Genomic DNA, 13,399 nt, shown 5'->3' with positions numbered 1-13,399 from the left:
TCATGCCCTGAAACTAATGCCCTGAGTCTCCTGCCCAGAAACTCATGCGCTGAATCTCATGCCCTGAAACTCCTGCAATGAATCTCCTGCCCTGAATCTCCTGCCCTGAAACTCATGCCCTGAATCACATGCCCTGAATCACATACTCAATAAATCAATAAATGAGAAGACAGAGGTCAGGAGGGGTAATGGCGCCTAACAGCAACTCCTTTGCTTGCATCTTCAGAAACAGCTCTGTTTCCACCTTTAATATCTTTATTTTTCCCTTTCATCTTCAGAAGACGTTGACTTGGAGTTACATGCAGGCTTTGGTTCTTTGTGGGAATGGGTCCCGTTCTCGGGGTTCCATGACTGGCCATTATTCGACATGCCAAGGGTTTGGCCTGAGAGTCTTGATCGCGTTTGGAAGCTTAAGATCTCGGTGCTCTGGAGATAGGCCGATTGAGGATCGGTGTCACAGCAGGAGACTCGTGCATCATCGGGGAGGCCAGAAAATCTTTCGCTGTGGGCCCAAAGACCCGAGATCTTTGCGATCTTCGGACACAGAGCTCGAGAAAAGCAATGAAATGGACTTTTAACATTGTAAACTGTGGGTTGTTGTTATGCCTCCTGCTCGCTGTGAAAATGGAGGGACACTTCCCTTTTCCTTATTAGGGAGAGAGAGAACCTGTGGTTTGTCGGATGAAATACGAAGCCTTTGGGGTAACTTGGGTCTGTGTCTTTGCTATTGTTTAGCACATGCTTAGGCTCAGTGATGGTACTGACGCGCACTGTTTTTGCTGGTGGGGGGAGGGCGGTAGGATCGTTGCTCGCTGCCGCTTACGTGCGGGAGGGGAGAGCTGGGGGGGACTTTGGGGTTTTCACGTTTAACTGTCATTCATTCTTTGGGGCACTTCTCTGTTTTCGTGGATGTTTCCGATGAAAGACCACACCACCCTTGGTGTTCAGCCAGTGTGTGAAAGACAACAACTGTGCAAATACAAAAACAAGGAAATAATAATAATAAATAAATAAACAAGAAATAAATATCGAGAACATGAGATGAAGAGTCCTTGAAAGTGAATCCATAGGTTGTGGGATCATTTAAGTGATGGGGTGAGTGAAGTTGAGTGAAATTATCCCCTCTGGTTCAAGAGCCTGATGTTTGAGGGAAAATAACTGTTCCTGAACCTGGTTCTGTGTGTCCTGAGGCTCCTGTACCTTCTTCCTGATGGCAGCGCTGAGAAGGGAGCGTGTTCTGGGTGATGGGGATCCCTGATGATGGATGCTGCCTTCCTGCAACAACATTTCGTGTAATGTGCTCACTGGTTCGGAGGGCTTCACCCATGATGGACTGGACCATATCCACTACTTTTTGTAGGATTTTCCATTCAACATCAGTTGTGTTTCCGTACCAGGCTGTTAAGCAGCCAGCCAATTTACTTTCCACTACATATTTATAGAAGTTTGTCGGATTTTAGATGTCATGCCGAATTTACAAGAACTCCTATGGAAGTAGAGGTACTGCCGTGCTGTCTTTGGATTTTCACTCATGTGCTGGGCCCAGGATAGATCCTCTCAATTAATAGCACTGAGGAATTTAAAGTTGTTGACCTTCTCCACCTCTCAGTTGAGGACTGGCTCATGGCCCTCTGATTTTTTTTCTCCTGAAGTCACCTCCTTGGTCTTGCTGATCTTGAGTGAGAGGTTGTTGTTAGGACACCACTCAGCCAGATTTTCAATCTCCCTCCTGATTCATCACCACCTTTGATCCATCCTATGACAGTGGTGTCATCAGCAAATTGGATAAGCACACAACTTGTGGTGCATCTGTGCTGATGGAGATCGTGGAAGAGATGTTGTTGCCAATCTGAGTTTACTGGGGTCTGCAAGTGAAAAATCGAGGATCTAGTTGCACGACGAAGTAGTGAGGCCAAGGTCTAGGAGCTTATTGGTTAGTTTTGGGGTGATGATGGTATTGATTACTAAGCTGTAGTTAGTAAAGAGCATCCTGATGTGCATTATGTACCTTTGCTGTGAAGATGTTCCAGGGTTGAGTGAAAAAAGAATAAGGTGGCATCTGCTGTGGACCTGTTGCTCCAGTAGGCAAATTGGAGCAGATCCAAGTCACTTCTCAGGCAGGTGTTGACATGTTTCATCACCTACCTCTCAATATATATTCATCTCTGTGGATGTATGTGCTACTGTATGATAGTCACTGAGGCAGGTTACTACGTTCTTCTTAGGCACCAGTGTAATGAAGCCTGCTTGAAGCAGATGGGTATCTCAGACTGCCGAAAAGAGAGGTTAAAGATCTTAGTGAACACTCCAGCCAGTTGATCAACACAGGTCCTTAGTACTCGGCCAGGTACTTCATCTGGGCCGGATGCTTTTCATGGGTTCACCCTCCTGCAGGCTGATCTCACATCTGCCTCAGCAACTGAAATCATGGGATCATCGGGGGCTGAGGGAGTTTGTCATGGTTCCTCTGTGTTTTGATGGTCAAAATGAGCATAGAAGGCATTGAGCTCATCTGGAGGGCCTATAGTCGCTTATGCCCCTTGTTTAAATTTTATAAGAGGTGATAATATTCAAACCCTGCCATAACTGTCAATCATTCTTCGTTGATTCAAGTTTAGCCTGAAATTCCCACTTCATCCGTGAGATGGCTTTTTGGAGATTGTAGCTGGACCTCTTGTAACTTTCTTGGTCACCAAACTTGAACACCTCATGGTTCAGTCAGGACTTATGATTGGAGAGGACTCTGAATGATTTTGTGGGGACACACTCAGCTATCACTGTTTTAATAACGGTCCATGACAACCATGGTGTGATCATTCAGATTCACAGATTAGTCCTTGAACACGGCCCCCTCCGTTGACTTTGATATGAAATGAAATGAAATATCTTTATTGTCATCGCATAGTACAATTTGTCCTGCACCAATACAGAGAAAATGAGTTTGCAACTCTCATACTCAATGCTATAAAACAACAAATAAAATAAATAAACAATAAATAAAATCGTAACCAGCCAGTACAAGCAATGTCCAGCAGTACAAAAGCGCAACTCAGATGAAGTAATCCCGTAGACACTGCTCTGTCTCCTGTGACCATCTTTCTATTGTCCTAATCTCTGGAGTTTTGCTCTTTAGCCTCTCCCCGTGTGCAGGTGGGTGGGAGAATGATAGCCAAGTGACCAGGTTTACCAAAATGCGGTCTGGGCACGGAATGGTACGTAAACTAAGTAGGTTTTTCATTGTTTATGTCTAACAATGTGCCTTGATGGATTTTAAAATTAGTTATATTACCGTCTACAAAACCAGTGGCCCTAAAATCCCATGCTGTGCAGATGGTACTAATCTGCAGCAGGTCCAGGGGTCATTCTTTGCTTTATCAGTGGATGCTGAATATCCTTTGACATTGGAAGGAGCAGGCAGAATCCCTTCCCGTTTTCTGGCTAATTTTTCTCACTGAAGCGGAGATTAATTTCCAATTTATAACACAATTGCCTTATGCAAAACAGCTGTCACATTTGTCTCCACATTATCGGTGACTGCACTTCAAAGCAAATAGCTGTGTATGAAGCAAGTGAGTAAAAGCAGAACTTTTTTTTGAGTGTTTAGACTGGATATGCAGTACAGAAAAAAAAAACAAATGAAATGCAACCAATCCGCACAGGTGCTATCTTTCACTGAAGTGAACGTTTGCTATCAATCACTTTCAAAATCACTGCACTTTAATTTAAGCAAAAGACTTGGAATAGCTTTGAGTGCTGACTTGATCGGAGGATGTATTAGAAGTACTAAGCTGGAATATTATGATATTGAGAACAATTTCCTACAGCTTTAAGGTGCAAAGTCGTTGTTACAATCCATGCCCTGAAGTCAATGACCCTTCACAGTACGCAATGCGACTAATAGTTAAGCAATTAGAGGATCTGGTATGCTTCAATAAGGTCACCCCTCATTCCTTAAAACCCAAATTATCAGGGCACTAGGAAATTTAGTCTCTGCTGTTGTGCCCTGATACCTCTAATTCTTGTCCCTGGTTCTCTGCATCTGCTACTTACACAGAAATCACTTCTCTCTCCACTCCTAAAGTCATGTTTACAGTCAAGTGAATGATTAATATTTACTGTCAAATTTATGCCACTTTCACCCCTGTTTGCACACAGCAAAACAAGCTGTAATTAAGGAGGACTGCCTAAGGGCTCCAAGCTGAGAGGTTTGCAGTCAGTGTGTTCATTTCCTACATTCAGCAGCGATAGGGGCATGTCAAAATCTATCAGTGATCCATTACTACATTGGGACCAATGGAGGTACACAGATGAAGGATGGCGGTGGGGGGGCGGGGGGTGGTGGTGGAATAAAATAGGTTGTGTCCTTCAAGTAAATCACACCTGTCACTTCCTGTGAGCTTCCGAAGCAAACATCAAGAAGTGTTAAAGCAGGCATTGTGCAATGGTTCTGGCACTGAGGCAGCTGGTCCACTGTTAACTGGTACTGCAGCTGTATTCAAGTGCAAATTTTTTTTGATTAAATAAAACAACAGTTCATGGAGTCTGTAAAGAAGCGCATGAATGAAGACCTTGTCATGCATGTAAATGACTTCATTATTGGCTGAGTCTTTGCACATTAGTTAGTGGCTGAATGCTGACGATGATAAAACCATTGTGGATTGCTCTTTCGTTATTTGCACATCAGGAAATGAGCAGTAACCATTGCCTCTGTGTGAAAGTGGCAGAGCTAAATTTTTCAGATCTACGGAACACTGCTCCTACTTGTTATAGCACCTCTGAAGTATTGCTTATATACAATTACTTTACAGCTACAAGTAATGCTTTCTAGATTGGTTTATTGCGTTAAAATCCTTATTTTGAAGGTCTTAAAAGCTTCTTTGTCTTTTAGCTCTACTTGTGTCAGTTTCTCCTCCCTTATAACAACGCGATGATTTGTCCCAAACTTTTATAAAGCCAAAATCCATTGTGGTTTCATTAAGTTGAATGATTCTATAAAGAAATTTCTTTTTCAAAAATGTCTTGTGACATTATCTTTCACTTCAATTTAAAAAAAATGTTTTGAGCCTGTATGTCTTCTGAGTGACCAGAAATTGCCTTTGGCGATAAGTGTTTGAAGGCTGAACAGTACTGCAAATGTTTCTTTGAATGATTACCTAACTTCTCAAATCATTTCTCAATTTACTTGGATCTTAAGGTAGAAGTAGTGTCAGCTATAAATATCAAAATCACAGACAGGCAGGTTTGCATTACAAGATGTCTTCCGAAATTTGTAGGGCTTGGATGACAGCAGACACTTGCAGGTTTGGTCTCCTTCACTAATCATGATAGTGTGAATACGACAAAAAATCACTAGACTGGTTCCAGGAATTATGGGATCACTACATGAGGAGAGTTGGGGTAAACTACACCTAGGAACTAGGATTAAGAAGGGTGAGAGGACATTGCACTGAAACTTACTAAATTCTCACAGGGTTTGACAGATGCCTGGAGGATGCTTCCCCAGGCTGAGGAGTCTAGAACTAGTGATCACGATCTCAGAATAAGGGATAGCCATTGATGATTAAGATGAGGAAAATTCTCTTCACAAATAGGATAGAGAAGCTTTGAAATTTTCTACCGTCAGGATATGGAGACTCAGTTATCGAGTCAATTCAATACAGAGGTCAAAGTTTATCTAAATACTCAGGGAATGATTGGATATGAGGAGGCTGGGAAAATGAGATCTGCTATTGAATTAATGAACAGGCTGGAAGGACCAGATGGTCTCCTCCTGATCCGAATTCATGCATTGTTATTTACCTAAATACAAAGTATGAATATTGTGTGTGCGCTTGTTCAATGATAGAACTGTTGTGCAACATTGCACAGCTCAGTACAACAAAACAAAATTTCCAATGCATGTTATCAACCTGACTAAACATCCTGAATGCAAATATTTCCCAATAATTCTGCTGCTCTTGATTGGGAGACAACATAGAACAACATATTCCTCATGCCTCAAGATATTTTTCCAAAATAAGGAATCATATAAATGCAAAGTGTTGTTATCATACAAACTGGCCATCCTCTCTGAAGGAATCCCTTCATTAGACTGAAATTCAAAGTTTTTAAAGTTTGGGCTGTGCATTTGTTATAGCTTATTTTATTCATCAAACATTCCAATTGCATTTACATCCAGAAACAATTTCTCTCTGACCACTCCACCCCACCATGAACTCAAAGGCCTCTTGTTAAGTGAGGTCTTTCAGTCAAGTGAAAACATCTTCACTCACTCTGCTATGGAGTCAAAGCATTCAGATGAATGCTTTGTCAGCACTGAGAACAGCATATGATTTAGAACTCTGATACACTTTTCACAGACGGAATTGATAGCTTCAGTTTATAAACTCTAAACCAGCAAGTAGGAGATGTGACTCAAAGTGACTTCAAATACATTAACAACTTGGTGAATGCTGTGCCAGATTTATGAACACTTCACATGCAAGCAAACAGAAATTCACAACAAAACTCCAAGCAGAAGCTTTTTCAAGGGCATGTTGCGGAACAGTTTTATTATGGGAATCCAAGTTAACACTGGAAACCAGGTATGCCTTGCCTCAAAACACTGAAAATGCCAGAGGAACTCAAGCAGCAACTATTGAGGGAAATGAACAATCAACATTTTGGGCCGAGACCCTTCATCAGGACAGGGAAAAAAAAGGGCAGAGGCCAGTATAAAAGGGTGGGGGGAAGGGGTGGTATACGAACTGGTGAATCCAGGAAATTGGGGGAAGATGGGAAGATTGTGGAGGGCGGGGTGGGAATGATGTAAGAAGATGGGAAGTGATAGGGGTGAGAGGCAAATGGCTGAAGAAGCGGACAGAGGACTATTGAGTAAAGGGAAGGAAGTGAGGAACCAGAGGGGGGAAGATGTGGGTGTTGGGCTGGTTGAGAGATTGGTAGAGGAGAAAGATATGGGGTAATGGGGCCATGGATATAAAGGAAAACAAAAGTGGAGAGTGGACAGAGGAGTAATAAAAGAAATCGATGCTGATTCTGTCAGTTTGGAGATATCAAGGCGGAATATGAGATGTTGTTCTTCTAATCTGAATAGCCTCAACTTGGTGGTAGTGGATGTCATGGACAAAAATGTCAATGTGGGAATGAGAATTGGAATTAAAATGGCTGTCTACCAGGAAAGCCTGGCTGTTATGGCAGATGGAGTAAAAGAGCTTGTAAAAAGGATCCCCGAAATGCATCAGTTCTCACCAGTGAAGGGGAGTCCACACCAGGAGCACCAGATACAATAAATGACACCAGTGGATTCTTCTCTCCATGAATTCCTTGTCTGATCACCCCTCCCCATTGCTCTATCTCCAGGGAATTATCCCTGCAACCATGCCATCTGCTACATCTCCCCTCACAACAACTCCCTCACCACTATTCAGGGCCCTAAACAGTTCTTGCAAATGAGGCAGCACTTCACATGTGAATCCATCGGTGTCATTTATTGAAGGGTCTTGGCCCAAAATGTGGTCTGTTCATTACTCTCCATAGATGCTGCCTGACCTGCTGAGTACCTTCAGCACTTTTTGTGCGTTGCTTCAGATTTCCAGCATCTGCATTGTTTATTATGTTTCCTTTGCTCAGCTACCTTTTAGATTAAAAATATATGTATTAACAGGGAAGATCTAAATTAATTACTATAGCATTTGTAAAGCGCAGTGTAAATAAATGGTGAGATAATCAAAGTTACATTGGATGAAATCTGGCAGTAACATTACTATTATGTACCTATGCTTAAATACAGAAATGCATAAATTGCTGATAGTGATTCCAGGCTTTTCCATTTTGCACAATAGAGAATCCAAATGCTGGAAATCTGGATCAAAACACATAAGAATGACATAGCGTCTCAGCCTGAAAAGTTGACTGTTCATTTCCCTCCATAGATGCTGCCTGATCTATTGAGTTCTGTCAACATTTCGTGTGTGTTGCTCCAATTTGCAGCCTTATCCAGTGTAATCTCCATAAATCAGTAAACTGACAGGAACCATAGCTTTTATGAACCACAGTCCAACAAAATACCCTGACAATTTTATACATTGTTCCACAAAAATGTAAGTGAATTTTTAATATCATAATCTTCCTTAACTGTTGATTATCAAGACCTTTCTGATGCTAATACCATCTAATGTATTATCATAATTTATATAAGTGGGGTGACATACTCCTTAAAATAATTTCCTAAAATTTCAAACATTTGTGAAATTGCATCTTTTAACCTGATCCCAGGTGAATGTCCAATTACTATTTCATTCTCCACAATATTTTAAAACGTTGGTGAAAAGACAGAGGCTCTTTAATTCTTTGCTTGCTGTCTGTGGGAGGTTGGTGGCCAGGTCAACTGAATGATATTGGTGTTATCAAACTTATTGAGTTACTGCCTGATGGAAGTCAATGATTAAAGAAGTGAAATCTACTCTTTAATGATTTGTTCGATCAGTTGAGGTTTCTTTCTTCAAGAACAGCAGAGTGTTCTGTTACATTTTCACTGCCCACAGGATCAATGTCTATGAATTTGTGAAATTGATGTTTAATTACTTGATTCAAAGCCCATGTGATGCACCCTTGCTCAATACCTGTATATTCTCCTAAGTTTCCATTAAGATTAGTAACTCACTCTGCAGGGCTCCTCATCCGAAGAACTTCATCAAAATTAACTAATGTTCTATTTGTGATGTTGATATAAGCTTTAAATTTTGAAAATCAAAACCAAAATTTTAAATACATTTTAAAAGTAGGTTCTGGCTGAAGGAAGTGTAAATGAAATCTGCCTTAATAAGTGTAGGTTTACATGTCATGTGGGGACAAGTTAGGAGCTTTCTTTAAGTTTTGTGCTGTCTATGCCAAAGCGCAAAATGAGAACAAGATATTCTGTAATAAATCGTGAGTGAAACATCTAGGCGGATATTTACCTTTGAAAGCAAAGCAAAAAAAAAAGGCTTTCAGGCAATGTATATAAAAATAAATAATTTCAAGAATGAATCAAAATTTTCAAATGAAACCTCTCCAAAGATGTGTTTTACTAAAGAATAAATATGTGCCTCATTTTAGCTTCATCTTGAATGGGAATATACGATGATTGTAGTGACTCATTGTCTCTGAAGACTTGCTTATATCCAAGATCATGCAGCTGCACATACAAAGGACATTCTTGGCACTTTTTCCTCATTATATTCCATTTCTTTAAATGTCAGAAATAATTCCACAGATGCTAAAATAAAATATTCCTGAACTTCACATTTAAACATTTCAGAAGAATTACATTACAAATGCGTGGCAGTTCCTCTTCAGCTGGCTTTTGTTTAACAAAAATCAAACCAGTTTAACATCAGTTATAGGGCAAATACTAAAAGCAATAATCAAAGGCTGAATTAGCAGATATTTGGACAAGTGTGGATTGATAAGAAGAAGTCAGCATGGATTTGATAAAGGCAAATCACGTTTAACTAACTGCAGAGATTTTTGATGAAGTTGCAGGGAGGGTTGAATGGAGAATTGCAATTAATTTAGTGTTAATAGACTTCCAAAGATGTTTGATATGGAGCCACATAATAGCTTGTCATCTTGATTGAAGCTCATGGAATGAAATGAACTGAAGCAACAAGAGCAATTGGCTAAGTTGCTAGAAATAACAAGGTGGTAAGGGCAACACACACAAAATGCTGGTGAATGCAGCAGGCCAGGCAGCATCCATAGGAAGAAGCACAGTCGACGTTTCAGGTTGAGACCCTTCGTCAGGACTAACGGAAAAAAGAGATATTAAGAGATTTGAAAGTGGGAGAGAGAGGGGCAGACCTGAAATGATAGGAGAAAACAGGAGGGGGAGGGATGAAGCCAAGAGCTGGGAAGTTAACTGGCAAAAGCGATACAAGGCTGGAGAAGGGGGAGTATCATGGGACGGAAGGCCTTGGAAGAAAGAAAGGGAGAGGGGAGCACCAGAGGAAGATGGAGAACTGGCAAGGAGTTATCGTGAGAGGGAAAGAGAGAAAATAAATAAATAAATAGATAGATAGATAGATAGATAGATAGGGATGGGGTAAGAAGGGAAGGAGGGACATTAATGGAAGTTGGAGAAATCAATGCTCATTCCATCAGGTTGGAGGCTACCCAGACCGAATATAAGGTGTTGTTCCTCCAACCTGATTTTTTCATGGTGTGGGGAAATGAACTTTGAAGATACCCAGCAGTCACTACTCAGATAACTGCTTTTCTTAATACATATAAATAACTTGGCTTTGATGTACAAATCTGTAAAGTGGCACAAAACCTGGAGGTCTAGTGAATGTGGAATAGACTTCAAAAAGATGTAGAGAAGCCAGTCAGCTGCCGAGAAATATGAAACATTGCATTTTGGATAGAAGAATGAAAGGAGATGACATAAATGGGATGGCATAATTCTAAGATGAGTACACAAGAGAGATAGCAAAATATGTTTGTAGTTCATAATGCAGGTTAAAGGAAGTGGTTAAAATGCATATGGTCTGCTCTCCTCCTGCCATGACAAAATATAAAAGAAAGAAAGTCATGATGAACCTTTACAAAATATTAATCTGACCGCAACTGGAGCAATGTGTCCAGGTCTGGGAGCTGTATTATAAGTTAGGGTTAGGGTTAGTGAAAGTACTGGAGAGGTTTAATTGGATGATGCAGGGATGAGGGACTTGAGTTCTTTGGTTAGTCTGGAGCAGCTGGGACTTTTTTCCTGGGAACAGAGGAAGTTGTGAGGGGCTCAGATAGAGACTCTCAAAATGAATGCTATCTACAGAATAAATGGCAAGAAACTGTACCCACTGGAAGGAGGGCCAAGAACAAAGAGACATAGGATTATGAAAGTTTGCAGAAATACCAAAACAAAATTCATGTCACATGCCTATGTTGCAACGAACGAGTCGAACCCAAATGCAGGACACAGGCACTGAGATTGAATTAGGATGCAGTTGCAGGCATGAGCGTTGAATGGCAAACAGGAGGGAGTGCAGGAAAGCAGGAGGCAGGCAGAACTTATCTTGACACGAAGTGTAGAAAGGAAAGTGGCAGACAAAACTTTTCTTGCACGGAAAGACGGAGTTACACAGGTAAACTTTGGTGCTGAAATAAAACTTAGAATACTTATCTTGACACGGAGAGACTGAGTTTCACAGGTAAATCTCAGTACTGAAGCAAAACTTAGAACACAGAATCCTAAGCTGCTGGGAAATGTTAATTACCACACTGGCAAAACCAACGATCTGGTAACTAGTGGGTGTAAAGTTGGGGTTCTTATGCTGCAGGTCTTGATGAAAAACAGGTGTGCTGCCATCAAAGGAAATTAGGAGAAAATGGGGAATTAACGGTTGGAACCGTGGCACAGTCAAAGGGAATTGGGAAGAAATAGGGAATTAGGAGAAAATGGAGAATTAACGGTCGGGACCGTGACAGTACTCCCCTCAATGGGAGCCTCCAGGTGAACCACCAGGCTTGTCCAGATTGTCTTGATGGAAATCTCAGATGAGGGAAGGGTCCAAGATGAAGGAGCGGGGAATCTAGGTGCGCTCCTCGGGACCGTATCCCTCCCAGTCGACCAGGTACTGGAGACCCCTGCCTCAGCGGCGCACATCCAGTATTCGCCGGATGGTGTAAGCTGGGTAGTTGTCAATGATTCGGGTGGGTGGAGGAAGTTCAGCAGGAGGGCACAAAGGGCTGACAGACATGGGTTTCAGTTGGGAAATGTGGAACATGGGATGAATATGCATGGATCTGGGCAGTTTGAGTTTGACCACTGAGGGGGTGATGATGCTCTCAATTTCGAATAGTCTGAGGTAACGAGGGGTGAGTTTTTTTAGGCTCATTCTTGAGCGAGATGTCTTTTGAAGAGAGCCAAACCTTCTGACCAGGCCGATAGTAGAGTGCAGGAATTCGATGGCGATCGACCATCCTCCGGTTGTGGTCAGCTGAGCAGAGCAGGGCCGCACGTGCATCTTTCAAATCTTACAGCACTGGCAGAGATGAGCCTGAGCAGAAGGCACAGCAATATCGTCCTCATGGGCAGGAAACAGAGGGGGTTAATAACTGAGGGAGTATTCGAAGGGAGGCGTTCCTGTGGCGGTACTGACCAGGGAGTTGTGGGTATACTCCACCCAAGTGATATGGGTGCTCCAGGACGACAGGCTGTTGGCGGTTATGCAGCGCAGTGCTGCTTCCAAATCCTGGTTTGCTCGTTCTGTTTGACCATTAGTCTGCAGATGGAAACTGGAAGACAGGTTTACTGAGGCTCTAAGAGCTTGACAGAAGGATCTCCAGACTTGAGAGATGAATTGGGGGCCCCGGTCAGAAACAATGTCAGAGGGAATTCCATGAAGGTGAAAGACATGATGGACAAGGAGGGTGGCTGTTTCACGGGCTGTAGGGAGTTTGGGAAGGGCTATGAAGTGCACGGTTTTGGAGAAACGGTCCAGTATGGTGAGTACAGCAGTGTTACCATGTGAAGGGGGTAGTCCAGTAATGAAATCCAGACCAATGTGGGACCAAGGGCGGCTAGGGACAGGTAGGGGATGAAGCAGCCCAGCAGGTGGTTGATGGGGGGCTTTCCCGCGAGCACAGGCAGAACAGGCAGAGACTGAAGGAGCGAGTGTCAGCATCCATGGTGATCCACCAGAAATGTCACTTCAGAATGGAGAGTTCGACTGATTCCAGGATGGCAGGCGAAACAAGAGTTATGCCCCCACTGGAGAACCTAAGACCGAACAGAGTCAGGCACAAAGAGGCGATTGGGGGGGGGGGTTCAATGCCTGGGTCAGGTTGAGTCCGTTGGGCCTCTCTGACTATGGATTCGATCTCCCAGGTGAGGGCTGCCACAACACAGGATGGTGGAAGGATGGTCTTGAGGTTGGGAAGGCCCTCCTTAAAGACATATTGACGAGAGAGAGCATCTGGCTTCCCATTCTTGGAACCAGGACGATAGGTGGCGGTGAATTTGAAACGGCCAAAAAATAATGCCCACGGGCTTGGTGGGAATTCAGGCGTTTAGCAGTTTAGATGTATGCCAGGTTCTTATGGCCCGTCCAGACAATGAATGGATGTTCATCTCCCTCCAGCCAGTGCCTCCACTCCTCCAAGGCGAATTTGACGGCTAGCAACTCCCGGTTCCCTACGTTGCAGTTCCATTCGGAGGGGGATAGACGGCGAAAGAAGAAAGCGCAGGGATGGAGCTTTTGGTCTGGGCCGGAGCGTTGGGAGAGGACTGCTCCCACCTCAGAGTCGGAGGAGTTGACTTCCACAACGAATTGGCGAGAAGGATCAGGTTGGGCCAGCATGGGAGCAGAGGTGAAACACCTCCTCAGCTCCGAGAAGGCTGAGTCCGCTTCGGGGTCCCAGT

Source organism: Mobula hypostoma, chromosome 1, assembly GCF_963921235.1.
Source record: "Mobula hypostoma chromosome 1, sMobHyp1.1, whole genome shotgun sequence".
Lineage (NCBI taxonomy): Eukaryota > Metazoa > Chordata > Chondrichthyes > Myliobatiformes > Myliobatidae > Mobula > Mobula hypostoma.
This window is presented reverse-complemented; position numbering follows the sequence as displayed.